The following is a 17,732-nucleotide window of genomic DNA, read 5'->3' as shown; positions in this document are numbered from 1 at the left end:
TATGTCCTTATATATTCCTCTTTTTTGGTAGAAATTTTCTATTCTATATAGCAAGTGGTTTCTTTTTTTTTTTTTAAATAGATTTCATGCTTACCAGTTTTGTAATACCTGGACAGTTTGCTTTGAGAGGCAAATAAGGAAAAAAAAAAGGAAATAAAAACTTCTCAAGATTATAGAGTGCAGCTTAACTTGGGCAGTAAGCCAGAAATCAGTGCATCAATGAACTCAAATGGTCAAAGTTCAGTTCAGAGGCAAAATTATTAGTCCGAGAAATTGTAATGATGGAGTTTTGGTCAGCCAACAAACATATGTCTGCTGTATTTCACAGCTGAAAAAAGAAATCCTGAAAGTAGTCTAGAAATACAGATAATCATTTGCATTGCATTCAAGCTGTTTATCTGAAAAGAGTTATAACCAAACYGAGGGAATTCGAGAAGTAACTACCTGCACAATTTTTAAGAAAAGTGAAAAATAGCTTATTTCAGATGAAACTGCTACCTAGCTTCATCAATATACTTGTTATAAATATCTATTTTATCAGAGTAGAAAAAGAGAACCACAAAAAAAGCACTTCTCCATTTAAAAAAACTATATCAGATGATCTAATAAAATAGATCTCCCTACTTATCTTGCCTCATTTATTTTTAAAGCTCTAACCTGCCTCATATTTAGAGCCTATGACCCAGTAGATGTCATCAAATGATCCATCCATTTTTGTCCTCTAACATATTGGTGAATTTACTGGTTAGAACAACAACTTGACATCTCTAAGCTAATGATAAATCCCCCTTTTATTTTTTCCSCAGATACTTCCTAATACGATGCTTTCAGTGCCATCTTTAGCAATGCTACTACTCTTACAATGTTATCTTTAGCAACATGTTATTTAATTTAAACCTGTATTGGATTCATTCAATGGAGTAAGTTCACCACAATAACCTCTGAAGTTTATTCATCTTGCATGGCTTCGGGGGTTGCTTGTCACAATGCCACATGTGACCAGGATACTATTAAACTTTCCCTAAAAAAGGGCTGCATGTGTTTGAAGGTCTGTGGATCAGTCTAGCTCTCTGTCGTTCCTTCTGATCCCTTGCTTTAGGGAAAGGTCCCTGGCCTCTGGGTACCTCATCACAAGATGAAGAAAGGAAAACAAAACAAAGTCAATTTTTTTTTTTTTTTTTTTTTTTTTTTTTTTTTTTTTTTTTTTTTTTTTTTTTGGTACTAACTCTAGTGAAAAATCCATCCTCACCTACTCCCAACCCAAGACCCATATACTGCTGCTGATACCATCACGGGTTCGTGGATGAAACTACATGAAACTGGCTGCCCGGCTCAGAGTAGATGTAATACAGGTTGGCTATGGGCAGCACAGAGCACAACTCAAAACCATCATCCATTACAGGCATAGGCTGTGGTGGGACTGTGCCATTTACAAAATGGAGCCAAAATCACGAAGGTTAATATGAATCAGAAGAAGAAATAAAGACACATAGAATTTCCATGGAAATTCGGGAGCTCTTTGTAATTTTTTTTAAAATGTGAAACAATACTATAAAGGAAGCACTCAGCGTATAGTCCTATAGTCACCTACAAACTTGTAGAGTAGAAAACACTTCTCATTTTACAGGTCAGCCTTAAAAATATGAAGAGTTCAATCATATTCAAGCTGAGCAAAAATACATTCAAGAAAATCTCCATTATCAAAAAAACAATGAGATAAAATAAAAGCAAAATAAAATGTCATCATCTCTCAAAACAGTAATTCACTCTATCCTTTCTGATGTCCTTGGTGCCAAGGTAAAAATACAATAGCCCTTATATTTCCTTCTTCAAATRGTCTTCTGATCATCTAAAAGCATGTTAATGTCAATGAAACCAATGAGAAAATAGACCAACATCTACAATAGCTCGGTCTTTGATTAAAACCAGCTGGATTTTCTTTGACCTAAACCTAAGTTAGTGAAGGTCTGCAAGGCATCATCAAACAAGTTTCTGTGAACACTGGTGTAAGCTGAAGYCCCTTTCTTTCAGGAATGTCCTGGATAAAATGAAAGCACTTGTTTTACATACACTTTACACAAGAATGTATATGGTATCAAACGACTTTATCCTTATTTTTAACAGATGAAACACATTGGTATAAAATGTGACTTTTTGCCACAGTTCTGTCTTTAAACTAGTTCTGAAACTGTTCTGAAACTAGAGGAGCTCACACTAGACATGTCATGCAAATTTCATTCTCAAAGAGAATATATTTTTCTACACAAGCATGAGCTATGTAAAGATGCCTTAAACCTCTTTGGAGAAGCTCTAAGAGTGTCAAAATACTTGCACCACACAGGATCACATTATGTAGACAAGTCATCCCATATCCCAAACCAACACCATCACACTTAATATTCAGGTGATATCTTGTGCTTTACTGCAGCGTTGCACTTGATAGCTTTAACAACTTCTGCTTTCAGATCTAGCTTGGTGACTGTTGGGTTAGGTGCTCCCTGTCCTTGTTCAGTACTTGCATATTGCCAACAGAAAACAGCATAACCTCCTACTCTCTTAAGCTAATCAGAGTCAGTGATAATTAATCACTGATATTAATAGAACTTAAACATGCACTTAAGTGGCTGAATAAAATATATGATTACAAACAGCACATTCTTCTTTGCCAAATTAAACACCAAGCAAAAAAAAARRAAAAAAAACTAAAATATAAAAGAAGTAAGGAGAGGTGTGGTATAGAAATGATTCATAGGAGAATATAACGATGTTCTAAATTAAAAGATGTCTTTATAGAAACAGAAGGAAGACAGAGAGGACCGTAAAAGAGATAAAAGGAACCTTCATCACAGCTTGTACAGTCATCTAGATGTGACACAAGGAAAAGCCTAAAGAAAGAGGGTTTGGCTAATGCCAAAGAATGCTAAGAAGGAAAACATGGAGCCTTYGAGCAAGGGAATTGTCCCCAAATTGCCTAGTATCTTCCTTTCATTGTTCTTCTCTGTCCATTCTAGAGCGAAGCACTCCACAAATACTTTTTAAAACATTAATATATAAAGATATATATATATTAAAAATCCCACAAAGATAGAAAACTGATGGCAATATATGATACAMAATTCCAGTTGTTTCTCCTTCCATTTTAGGATAAGTAAAAATCCAAAATTTATCTACCTGCTCAGGTGAAAATGGATWACAGGAGGCATTCGTTAGGACAAAACCAAAGAAATCTATGTTCATGGCTCTGCAATTGTTAGAGATACACCCATGCTGAATGAATGAATGAAATAAGCTTGTGAAGGACAAACAGGCTTATTTAACATAATTTAACGTTTTGTTTTCTCTCCATCCTCCTCCAATTTTATTCTGTTATTACATGGTAATAATATTCAAATATATAGCTATACAGTTTATGTCCTCCCAGCTTATTCTATAAATGGCTTGAATATTTTCTGTGTGKGGGCCTTTCTTGTCTTTATAATTGAAAAAACACAATTCGGTATAAGAGCTAATCAGTTTCATATTACTTATTCAAGTTAGTGGCTTACTAGCACTAACTTGAGTTTGWGACTGCTTCTTTTATAACCTTCCTTATACAATATCAGACCTCTTAGTATCAATGTGCCTAAAATCCACRTACTTTGTACAATAACCTCAGAATCTGTTCATTTTCTTCTGTGCACTCTTGCCACATGTTACTATAATATCTAAATATCATTACTAATGCTGTTTCACATATCATTAAAGTCTCTACATCTTAACTTTTCTTTTCATTTTAATGCCAGTACAGAAACTAACGCTCTACTCCTTTGACTACCTCGAATGTTTCCTAAAATACATTAGATGTCATCGGTCAACTAACTCCCAAGTGTCTAGCTCAGTTCTGCATGTCAAAATACTCATGGATTTTCTTTAAAGTTCTTAATAATTGGATTCTAATTATTACTGATCATGTAAGGAAATACATAAACTATTTTCTTGAGATCAAATAATTAAATTCAAAAAAGTGAAAAAATATAGAACCCAAATGTAGAGTCAGAAATCACTGAAATATCCAATTGTACTACTAAACTGGTATAATTAACATGACTTGTATAAAGTTACTTATTTAAACATATTTAAAATACTTAACCAGGAAATTAGTATCAAGATTAAAAGAAATACATTTGCCTACAGCAACGACATGCTAACRTTTCCAATATCTAAAGGCTAATAACTTACATGAGAGATAAAACCAAGCACTGGATATTAACAATAAAACAAGGAGCAATGGGGATGTCGCTGAAAAGGAAACATGTATTATAGATGTTAGGAGGACAGCTTTCTGCTATGCGAGCAAAGTGAAGCAGAGTTTACTTCACATCAGGGAGCAAAGGCACTATCCACAAATGTTTCCCAAGCAAGTTGTAGTTAAGTACATGAAGATACAATATAAAACCTTCTAGCTTGTTTACTCTCATTTACACACATCTGCTTTATGCAAAGTGGGACTCATGAACTGCAGCATTTTGACTGATCACCTTGAATTTCATTACAACTTGAAAAAGAATCTCATCAATGAAGCCTTTTTCTCCTGCAGTGCGTGAGCCCTTTGCAAGATTCCCTACAGGCTGATCTCTGCATTCAGGGAATTTGCAGGCTGTGGGCAAGTCCATAGAAAGGTTGGCAGGAAGCTGGCAAGCCCTCCTAAAAGGTAAGTGAAGCTCAACCTGGCATTTGCCACAAGCCTCGGGAGATTAAAGGTGTGACATTCTGGCATTTACGCAGTCTGGAGTGAGACTTCATATTCACACTGATTAACATGGTCCAAGTACATCATGGTTATTAAGCTCTTGTGTAACACAGCTTTTTTATTGTAATAGTCTGCTTACATATCACTTTTGAGTAGATGAGAAAAAAAAACTTACTCTGAATGTTCTTATGCCAAGAGAAAAATCAATATTCTTTTACTAAGACTCCAGTTTATTTATTTTTTTATTACATTGACAGAGCTTGCTTGCAATTGCCTGTACTGGGCATTACAGACACACCTGCATTACCCAGGAATTCCTTTCTAAGCCTTTTTCATCTGTTCTTTAAGGCTTAGCCTGTAAATCTCAATCTTCCCTTTCAGGTCACTTTTAGGCTGTTAAGAAGGGGTATATACAGKAGTTAATGTATTTTTGGAGAAAACATTGTTTGAATAGAAGCATAGATARGCTCTATCTAAGCTCTATAGATAGGCGCAGCTCACTTGGTCTTTCCTCACACAAGAGATGTTCCATTCCCTTGATCACCTTGGTTGCTCTCCGCTGGACCCTCCCTAGAAGCTCCACGTCCCTCTTGTACTGGGGAGCCCAGAACTGCACCCAATACTCCAGGTGTGGCCTTGCCAGACCCGAGCAGAGGGGCAGGATCCCCTCCCTGACCGGCTGGCAACATCCTCCTGATGCAGCCAGGATGCCCTTGGCCTTCTTGGCCATAAGGGTACACTGCTGCCTCATGGTTAACTTGTTGTTCTTCTCAGAATTTTTTTTWAAGGGAGCAGACAAATCCCAACTCAAAGAGTAATACGAATTATTAAGTATTATTTTTATAGCAAATGCCAGTTTCTCAGAGTATTTCCAAATTAGATAAATCAATTACTTAAACAGTATCTTTCATTCTACCAATTTTCTTTTCACTGACCTATGTTAGTGTAATCATAGAGATCATCCTATATTCAGTTAGCTTAACAACTGCATATCTCAGGTCCTGCAATAAGTAATACTAATTTTGGATATAATGCTCTTGGCATCTGTATTTAACATATCTCTAAGCATAAAACTTAATTAACCTGCACTTGGATATTCAGTGCTTATTAATAAAAGCAATATATTTTATGTACATCACTAGACATGTTTCCATCTAGCTTTAAGAAAATTCTTCCTATTTCAATCTCGCAAATTCTGCTTTATCTTTCAATGTCACCCAGATGAATTCAGAGGGTAGTAAGAAACAGCGTAGGGAGCTCAATTTAACAAATTGAATTTCTAATTTAAAACTAGAATTATAACCATTATTCAATGCTGTATTATTTTATTCTTTTGGAGAAGGGCAATACCTTTTAGCTCCTCACTAGGTTTTATGTAGTTTTCTACTTAACCTCCCTACTGACARCTAGATTAGTTGAGACAATTTCTCTCCATTAAAGGCTTTGCATTTGACACCGTAATGTAGCCATGTTTCTCTGATTCCAGTTCAGTCAAGCAAACCAAATATTTTTTCTCTGATAATAAAAAAAGACTTTAAAAAGATAAAAAAAAAAAGCTTGGAGGGTAGAGAAAAAAAACCAAACACAAGTAAATTATTGTGAGGACTGATGAGAGAAGCATCAAATTATAGCAGCTGCTGTGACAGATCAGAGGGTATGAAATAAGCATGGAGCAAGAAACCAACAGGAGACAGGGGACTAACTTACACATTGGCAACAAAACAAACATTTCTTAAGAGCTGACCAAATGAAGCTTCCACAAGAGATGCTGTTTGTGACTGGCATCTGGAAAAATCTAAACAGAAAAARTGTAAAGAGGAGAGAATGACTGCCATTAATATAGAAAGATCTACATGTATTGTTCATGTAAACACTAAAACTAGAATTGATTCTCTCTAATGGATTACGACCCAACTTTGCTACACAGACACCTCAGGCAGCAGAGCTGGTTGTTTGCATCTGAAACTTGATTCTGATTAAGATGTGACTATAGAAGCATGACTTAGCATCTGAAGATTAGAGCTACTGAAACATGATTTCTTCAATTTTTTYTCTCCTCCCTTTCAGTTCTGGCTCAAAGTAATCATTTACAGAAAACCTTATTTTTGCTAATAGCACATGAATAGAGATCATTGACCCGGCACCTCTTGCTGGGAGCAAATGGTAGTTTCACCATGCCAAGTCTTGTTTTTGTTCAAAAAGTCTCTCTCAAAAACAAGGAAAAATAATATATTTGATACTAAGACCATGTGCCATAAAGAAATAATGCTCTTTAATGGTAATTAATTGTATTATTAGTGATTAAAAACACCAAAATACACAATGTCTTACAGAAATCTTGTGCTAATAGACACTTAAGAAGTATCATCCTAGACCAACAAAATACACGTCATGATTGTACAGGATATCTATGAATGAAAAATTTTATCAGAAGACATACCTCATCCCAAGGGAACTGACTGAACATTTTACAGCTTTTCTGTAAAAGGAGAGATCAGAAGATACATATCATGTATTTCATTCCCCACTTTCTTTCAAAAGTGGATTCAGGCAAAGGAAATGAATAATGTTTGGAGGTATCAGTCTGAAATAATATCCCCAAATATGCACTGTCCACAAAGCTTGTCCCAATTTCTTTTTCTGCCAGAAGAATCTTACTGATAAGAAAGCATATATKCAGCAATGATCTCAAAGTCAAATTCTACCACTGCATTAAATTACATTTGAGACATTTTTGTTAAAAGATACCACTGTATAAACTTAACAAGCAGTACAATAAGCAGGTCTACTTTTGCCTCTCATACAAAACCGATTACAATGTTGATTCACAAGAAATTATAAAGAAAACAARTTCTGCACACCCTAAAATTATTTGTGTGGGAGTGCAATTATTATACAATATCACACATACCCCACGCTGCACTGTTGAGAAGTGCTACTGTGAGACTAGTAAGCACAGGTATAAAGGGAATGGTATAATTGGAGAAAATGCAAATACTTTGCAGTAATTTCATCTGTCTGTTAAAGAGCAAGCATGTTTTTAAAGCACTAGGATCGTATGAGCAGTCTACTAGAAGTCAGGATGCGGCTATATATATTTTTATAAAAAAATTAGCAAAAGTTTCATACTCAAAGGCCAAAGTTAAAATATGAGATGGACTCCAGTTTATTGGATAATTGTTTTCTATGCCATACCTTTTCTAGCCCTCCTAATGTCTTGATAACTTGATATATCAATAGTTGGTAAAATAAACATCTGCTAGAAAAAATTAAAATTAATGTTTTTCTTTTACAAGGTGTCATCCTTTAGAAAAAAATAGTTGTGTGTGTGTATCCATTAAAAATACTAGTCCAGCCAAAGGTAAGTCAGGACCTAATTTTAAGATATTCTTATAGGATATCTGGAATCACTCAGTAAAGAACATGCCTTCAGCCTCGGTCTTGAATGCCTTCAAGATAATTATTCCATGGGGAAAATATTCTTTTATATCACTAGTAATATGCCACATATCAACTACGACAGCCAGCAAAATTAAAAATAGCAAATATTTTAAGAACTWTAGAGAAAATAAAAAATAAGAAGCCTCAATCAATTCTAGAAATTGCACTAGGAAATGCACTAGATTGTTGGTTTTATCGCTTTTGACCTGATAGTTTTAACATAAGACTTTCTTTTTTGCCAACACCTTGCAGTAGACATTTTTTTCCCCCACTTTTTCATCATCTTTTCAAAGCCTCCTTTGATTTTTACATAGGAATAAAGCCCTTCCACAGAGTTCAGGCAGGACATCATAGAATGGTATCAATAAAAAAAAATTTTTAAAGCATCTTTAAAGGTACTGTCCCTTATATAACAGAACTGCACAGTATACAAAAGGGCTGCCTTTCAATAAGCTCCCTTCAAACAGCAACCRTTACTTGCAGATTTCACAGATTAGATCTGCAGTACGCAAAGAGGAAAATCTGGCCAGACAAGACAGACAGCTATAATTCAGTGTTAGCTTATTTTCAGCAAATTCTCTATAAAGTGAAATATTGCTACTAAACACTCAAAGATATCTCCAGGAATTAATTATAAAAGAAGCACTTCCAATGAAATTTCATTTTACAGTATTTCTGGGAAATGATTAAGATAATTTCTGAATAGTAAATTTSGCTATTGCTACATTCTTTTAATAGTTTTGCTTTGTTTCTGATTGTTTTGATTCTTGCTTTTCAGTTAGTATCCTCAGCAAGGTATAAACACAGACAGTCTTGTATTTCTATTTCTGTGCCACAGTAAGGACASCCATACATTTTAATTTTGAAGATGCTACTTAGATAGCTTACTGTATTATTTAACTCAAAGGCTGCTGTCAAAAGTGATATTCTTTCCCCCAAGCAGAAACTACACACATAGACACTATCAAGTAGTGTAAGTCCAYGGAAATTGAAGGAATTAGGCCTGTTTATACCAATTGAATACTGTATTCCTTTGTAGCAGGATGGTCCCTCTGGGCCTTATCTTTATTGATACTTCAAAGTTAGACATAAAATAAAATCTATAATCTAAGAAAAACATTCTCTCAGACTTTCTCCTTGGAAAGATCTTTACTTTGCAAATGCCCGTTTCTTCAGCTCAAAGAATCATTCCTCTCATCCACATTCAGGTTAAAGTCAACTTAGCACGATCAGTCTGAGAATATAAATGCTGTGTATCAACGCATTAGTGGTACAGATCAATAGAAGCATAAAATAAATACCAGAAAAAATAGAAATGAAAATTCAACATATTTGAAATTTCTAATGCCTTTCATTTACAAACCATTTATTCAAAAAGATGGATATATAACCTATGTGCAAAATTCTATCTGAATAATTTTATAACACTCAAATAAGCAATTTTTAATGTCCAAATATTTTATCATATGAGTAGAAAACAATAAACAAACAAAATCTGCAATTCCCACGCCGAACAGAAAAGCTAATATATAYTTCTACAAGACTTCGCTGACACTGAGGTAAGGGGGAATGAGTTCCTCCAGTCAAATTGCACTTCTTGATTTATCCAGAAACCTCTGGCCTTCAAGCTGAGAAAATGGAACATTTTTGCTTCTTATAACATTCTTCCTGTGACCTTTGTCTTTGGCTAAATAATTACAGTGGTTTTGACAAATATAGGTTAAGCAGTGTTGCCATGCCAACAGCACATCCTTCTCTTTTTAAATATTCTACAGATTCCAGAGACTGTGGGCTTAAAATATTTTCCCCCCAWGCTGACCTATTGTTGGGTTTCATTTGACCTCAGAATTATTTCAAATTGTACAAACTGCACTTCCAAAGACCAAGTAGAATTATTGATAATAAATACATTACCACTTTCTTTTCAGTTCCTACCCGTTCCAGTTTGTTTAGCTGTATCAGAACAACTACAGAAAGATCAGGGGACTTTTAGCTACTTTGCTGCAGCTTCTGCTTATTTTTATATCAGTATGTAGCTTAATGATTGTTATATGCATACATATTTCTGTAAGAAAAAGTAATAACAAATAGTTTCTCTCTACAGAATGATCTATGACCCTAAAATAAAATGCAACATAGACAACAAGAGCCTTAAAAATGCAATCACAGGATGATATTACAGACCCCATAGCTATAAGCAACAGGCTAGAGGTCAATAATTGATCATCAGAGAAAATGCAAATAGGCAGAAACTGATTTAGGCATAATAAATAAGAAGTGTCCAATATATGTAAAGCAAGTAAATTTGCTTGTAACATGGCATTTCAGACCAATGAAGAGCAAAGTATAGGACAGGTTGGTAGACACCTACATATTATCCSAAGCAGAACCTACAGTGTTAAGGAAGAAAACATCAACTTCAACATCACAGTGAATGTTCACAACACTCGTGAATGTTCATTTTAACTGAATGTAATTTGAACTACAATTATTAGTATTACTACCACTTAACTACTGATATTTCTTTCATTAGTCTAATTGAAGTCATAGTACTCTAATAATAAATTCTTGTCTTTGCACATCAGATTTGTTTCCTCTTTCCTATRGCAAGATTCTGTGTGTGAAACTGATGGAGAGGCAACCTACTCAGGGATTGGACTGGAAAACCAATACAAACAAACAAAAAGACCAGGAAAGACTATTGGTTACTTTTGAATAGGCAAAAAGTCTAAATTTGTGTCTTAGAGTTTAATAAGCTTCATCCTCATTTCTAAGCCTCTCACTTTTTTAAACATATTAATACTATAGAATTAATGTAGAAATAATGTAGAGTGTCCTGCATACAGGATACAGAAAATATTTAAGAAAATGTTTCTACAGAGTAAAAGCAGGTTATGTTTACCTATACATGGAGGTTTCCAGAAAAATGAATATTTCAGTCCTGTTTTCATGGAAGTTTTAAGGGAAATAAGATTATCATAATGTGAAAATAATTCATTTTGCCCAAGAAAACATAATTATCATGCAAGCAACATTCAAGAACACAAATAATTCAGCATCTTCATATTTATAGCTAGACAAAGAAACCCATCTGCCAATGACAGAAGATTCAAGGTACAATTAATTTATTATAGAACAAAAGATATCATTCTGAAGATTTGAAAATCAGGAACAATGAAAGTTACAGAAGCGATAATGACTCTAATGCATACTTTGATTGCTTTGGATAGAAACTGCATCACAGTTTCAGTTGTCACAGAAGACAAACACAGCTAAAGGACAAGTTGTTCTACAAGCTGTGGACCCACAGGAAGTCTGCTTTCTTAGATTCTCTCTCCCAATAAGAGTTTTGATCTTTATAGAATCATAGAATCCTTATGAGYGGAAAAGACCTTCGAGATCATCAAACCCAACCGTAAGCCCTTCAGCATCCTGCCTGCTAAACCATGTGCCTCCTCTTCTACACGTTTCTTGAACACTGCTGGGGACAGGGACCTCCACCACTTCCCTGGGCAGCCTCTTTCAAGGCTTCGCCACTCTTTCTGCATAGAAATTCTTCCTTCATATCCACCTTAAATCTCTTCTGCGTTGTTGGAACCAGCAATCGCAGCACTATTGGTTCATGGCAGYATGCTCTTAGGTGCTCAGTTCTCTGGTGCCTTCAAGTTTGCTGCTATTACAGACTTTCTGCATGAAAAATACAAACTCTCTTCTCTAACTGCTGATTTTCAGTACATCTGTAGGAATTCGATAAATTAAAAACTGTAGACACTCTGTTAAGGGTGACATTCATGCCAGGGGGCTGAATGCAAAAGTATACACATGTACAAATAAAATGACCAGTCAAGGTAATTTTCTTAGAACAAAGATAAAAGAAGTAAACAGGAACAGGTTTTTGATTGCATCTGATGAAAATGAGTAAGAATGAATAGAAATAACTAGTAAGCAAACAAACAAAAAGACTGTCCATTTCATTTAGCTGCTTTTCAACGAAGTATAAACTCACCTCTCCCTTATATTCTTCTATAGGTGTTTTATACTGAAATACTTATAGGAAGTTTCTTATAAACACCTACAATGGAGCTAACTTCAATATAAGAATTTGAGAGGTACTACTTTTCATAGTACTGTGTATGAATATTACAAAAATATAATATTGGAAAGAATTAGGAGAGGAAGAGGAAGTCTGAAGATTTAATACAATGGTTTCATTATGAAATAAAATTACATGAAAACTGATAAAGTAATTGCGAAACCAGGCTAAAGAAGTCATCACAGCAGTCTCTCCAAGGCTCTGTTTTTTAAATTGGCAATATTATTCTTCAGGAACAAATACACTAGATAAATATTTCCACAGTGAATGTCAGAATGTTTAACCACATATTCTCACCTATAAGTTTGTGTTTGTTAATGGGGAAACATTCAAACACAGCCCCAAATACAAACTGAAATGACAAGTACATATTTCTAGGCATTTCCCACTATTAATTTCCAATGAAAGGTTACATCTAGGTATGTTCTGTAAAACTGAAGTTCTCAGAGTTCTCATACACATTATATGCTGAGAAAACTCAGTACTATAAAGATATTTAGCTTTTTTTTTTTTTTTTTTTTTTAAACGGTCCTGGGAGAGTTTGAAAAGTCTAGTTCACACCTGATGTATTTTTACCAGAGTTAAATGAATCTAGTCATAGCTTTGACTTTGAATTTTCTGTCATGTAAAATATCAGCCAAACAGAATGAAAGAGAGTCTCCTACCAGTTCTGCTTTTTTAGGTAACAGTGGAGAAGTGGTCTGCAGGACAAAATCCACCACAGCTTAACCACATGATGGGAGAAAATAAAAGATAAGCTCCATGTCTCAGCTTTAGTGAGTGAAGCACAAACAATCAAAGGCTTTAATGAAAGGATGAAAAATTATGAATGTAGTATCTACACATACATAACAGACTGCTTTTGGTGGGGATAATAAAAATGTCAATAGAGCACAAACACAAAGCATTAAGGAGTTAGCAGGTGACGTGAGGTGAAGTCGATATCAACACTCAGTGATCTGAGAGGTATGAATTGACAGAAACAAACCACAACTTTATGAAATAAAGCATCTAAATGCTCACCATGGCAAAATGTCAGAAGATATTTTTRCATATATTCCCTTATTCAGTAGCTGGCAAGTTCTGTCTTTAGCAAGTGGGAAAGCAAGAGGTTCTTACTGCTTATCATTGCATATTTCGTGGCAGTTCTGCTAGTTTTAGATTAAGATCAAGTTAAATAAAAGGCATGGTTTTATCAGAAAACTCTAGAAACAGTCTCACATAACCAAATTCTTTACAAAATTTCAGAGTAATGTATGAGAGAAAGTAACAAAAAAATCCATTCCTTTGAAAGTGCACACCTAAGAAATCCTTTTCTCTGCAAAGCCCATGGATTGATAGTTTTCTCAGCTCCCACACTGTTGTTACAGTTATTAATGAGAGAGTCAGTTTTTCAAGGATGAGGATGCTAAAACTTTCTGGTCAAAAATCCAACCTTCATGCTCATATAAGAAGCTAATGGGCAGCAAATATTCATTGCAATCAATGGTAAATATATATAWTCAGGAAAAAAATATGTTGTTTACAAAGTACTCGCCTTCTTCATTTGCTCCCATCTCAGAATTCTCTTATAGCTTATTTTTAGTTATGCAATGTATTTTCAGACCTATTCAGTACAGCACGCACCATACAAGGAAGCAAAGTGAATTTCATTTTTTTATTGAGTCTGTATACTTTTAACATGTGGAATGAATACATCATTATTTGTAACCTCATCTACCATCATCTCCTACAATCAGTTCAGTTGCACTSTGTGCTGATAGTAAATGCTGTTTTATAATGCAACAGAATCTGTGAAATAATTCTATAGTCTCACGCAAGCAGTTTCCACATTTTTGCATTTTTCTGATGCTCAAATTGCTAAATAAAAAAAGAATATATACCCTCAATAAGAAAATTTCAGAAAAATCTACAATATCCTGGATTTTCCAGAATAAATTTCCTAGTATATGTCCCTGATTTCAGGATATCTTTTAATAAGGCTTTATGGCGCGCACACACACATGCTAATTTCCTCAAAGATCTTTCCATTGCCAGGGGACCAGACTTTTAGAATAAAAACATTGTTGGGTCAGGTTCCATTATATGCTATGAACACAGAAAGAGATGTTGCATATTTGCTTCAGCATCTGAGGATCCATTTTAAAAAGATATCCTCTAAACTATTTTGTAACTAAGCCACATCCCAGAGTCCCGAGGAGATGGAATAAGAASACAGTGAATAGCAGAGGAACCTTTACCTCTATCCCACACAATTTCATCAAAACCTAACATATGCTTTTAGTTTAACCTTTAGTTTAAGAGATTATATACACAATTTCATTTTCAAAATAGAAAATTCAACTGAGAAGTCAATCTGTTCTACAAATTCATTTGCATTTTTCAGTTTTAGTGGCCTCAAATAATGACAAAAGTCTGAGTTTGTTTCTTTGTCCTGGTTAAGAATATGCATTAATGACCTGCACTAACAGTGGATTGCTGGAAACTATGATGGYAAATATACTGACAGCCAAATTATGTTTTCCTAGAGAGTGAGGATGATCCATTAAGATAAAAGATCAGCTTTCAATGCTTGAGAGAAAAGAAAAATAAAACTCTCAAATCAGCATTACTGCCAAAGATCTATATGAACTATCATTTTGAATATGTTCTACATTTTAAAACTGAAGGCAGTTTTGATATACTGTTTATACTATAAAACCGATTTTGAATCTGATGCCATTCACGCTGAGAGATGATATCCTACTGATAACACTGTTTAGAAGATGATACAGAAAATTTAGTTTTAGAAGATAATTCTCTTCCTTAATTAATTTTATTTATCCAGTATGTGAACATATTGTCAAAACTTGAGAATGATAGTTTGATCGAAGCTGATTTTTCCTTTTTGATACAGAATGCAAAATTCTGRCACGGTCTTAAGGCTATGCTTGTCAGCTCAGTTTAATGGTTGTCAATATCTTTCAGCTGACCTGGAAGTTCACAGTTCCATTCAAAGAGACATCTCATCCAACAAGTTATTATGAGGAATGTCACATATGTGCTCCCAGGGGCTTCCCTCTTTCCCCTCTCCCCGCCTGTCATCTAGTCTGGAAAACTTAATGTAGCACTTTAAGGTCTAACAAAATAGTATGATTTTTCAATCTTAGTGAAAAACTACTTAAAAATTTGGTTATAATTTGCTGTAATCTGGATTAAAACAGAAGAGYGACAATACACAGGTTCACAGTTTTACAGCCATCCAACTAATGTTTTTCATTTTACCATTACACAAATCAAAATTCTGYAACTACTGAAATATATCCTGTACCACCTCTCAGTTACTGAACTGATAGGATTAATAAACCCTTCCAAACTTTTATATAACCTCTTTGCTACTGGCACTACTTATCACTTTGAAAACTGCATATCTACCAGTCAAAGTAATTATGAAAAGAGCTAATATAAATAGGCTACCTTARAATTACTAGTGAGAGTCTTGTAGAACATATCTGCTTAGCTCTTTCCATCCCCTGCACTACCCTCTGGTAAAGTTAGGTGAGTATTTGAGGCTTTTCTCTAGCTTTTTGAGATGGATTTTTTTTATTTAGGAAGCCTTCTAATTTGTGTCTGCTTGTGTGCCGACAAAAGTCTATATTGTACATTGTGTCATAGCACTGAAATAGAAGTAGTTATTGTAGATATACAGAGTACTGAGATAATTAACATTCTGCACAGTTAACAATCTGATGTTTCTGATGGTAGGCTTCAAGATATCTATGGATTTCTTTGGGACTGACCCATTTTGAACACTTAAAATACTTTGAAGTACTTATTAACCCATCTGAAATGATGAACGCTTTCCAGTTAGTGGAAGATAGTTTTAAAATAAATAAGGAAAAATAAACGTGGGCAACTGGGAAACAACTTTGGGCATGCACTGCGTTAAGCCAGCTGAGTCTGGCACAAGGGTATTTCACTGAAATCTCCTGAGAGCAAGAGGCCCAGCTGTGCTGCGCATAGAGCACTTTATGCCAGATGATTCACAAGAGCGGTAACTCCAGAGAGACTGGATGCTTGCCTTGCCTTCACTATGAAGTATTCAAGTTATATCAYGTCTGTCCTCACACATGTCTCTTCCTAACACTATCAAGAAATACTTTGAAGATATTTCTAAGAAACTTTTTCCATCATTTTCTCTTCTATTTTGTATTTTTCTAAAGGTAGTAGAAATCCTTCATTGGAAAAGGGGAGCAGTTCTCCAGGCTTCACCATGGGGCTGTTGCTGACCCAAAGCCATCACTCTCTATTTCCTCTGTAAAGATATTTTAAAGCCACTAGAAACAAATAACACAGGTTCTTTGCAAACCTTGATAATATTTCTGAATTCAAGACTTTTTTGTGGTGCTATTAAAAAAATAAAAAAAAGAAAGAAAAAAGGTGAGCTGGAGGTCTTTCTTTTCAAAAAGTAAAAGTATTTGAAAGAAATAAAGGGCAAATGAGTCAATCTGGGGGTCAAAAGTTATTTTGAGTAAAATGAAATAAAAGAAAAAATCCTCACAAATTAAAAGAAACCAATTCAAACATTCTATGAAAACTCAAATGAAAAATGCATTTCAGGCACCTATAAGAAAATAAAGGACTAGATTCACAAGAGTGGTAGTGATGKTATTTCCTTTCTATCCAACATCTTACTTATCAGGGTTATTTTCTATGCTGTAGAAAAGCCAGTCCCAGTTCAAATCACCATCTACATCCTGTCAGAGCTCCACATTAACTATGTCCAGAAAAAAATGCCCGAGGTGTGCTGTTGACGCATGCCTTTTTTTTTATTTTTTTTCTTTTCCCCCCCTCTCATACAAAGTTATTCCAGCCTACATAAATCTTTAAGACTTGGAAAAGAGACTGATAACTACATGCCCTATTTTCCCAGGTGAGTGTTCCAGCCACCAAGTTAGTGACTTATATTCTCTCTCTGGCTCAGGGATTTTATAAATATTTTACACAATATATTTGCTAGTCCCAGCCATACGATTTCAGAAAAAAATCCATTTCAAATTACTTTCAGCTTCTTTGGCTGGGTAGTAGAAGATACATATAAAAATGCACTCTCCATCTGATTCAGAATGGGGATTTGGACAAAGGATTTTGATGGAGAATGACTCTCTAGCCTCTTGAGAACTGAACTTAGCTCTCTTGCATCTTGGATGACTGCTATTACTAGTGAACTTCCAGCCAACAAGAGAGTAAAAGTGGTATCTTCCTAATAACTGTGACTCTAAACTGAAAAATAGCTTTCAGATGAAACTATTCAGGGAATTTGGCTTATGTATTTTGGGACAATGGGAAGATTTGCTCAAATTTGTAAAGTTTCTCCTCCTTCTCTCCTCAGTTCAAGTGAAAGGAGGAGGGAAACAAATAAATAAAAAACAGCTAGGGGTTGACCTGCTGGAAAAAAGCCCTGTGAAGGACCTGAGAGTGCTGGTGAAC

This window comes from Nothoprocta perdicaria, unplaced genomic scaffold (assembly GCF_003342845.1).
Source record: "Nothoprocta perdicaria isolate Ctin4 unplaced genomic scaffold, notPer1 scaffold_17, whole genome shotgun sequence".
NCBI lineage: Eukaryota > Metazoa > Chordata > Aves > Tinamiformes > Tinamidae > Nothoprocta > Nothoprocta perdicaria.
This window is presented reverse-complemented; position numbering follows the sequence as displayed.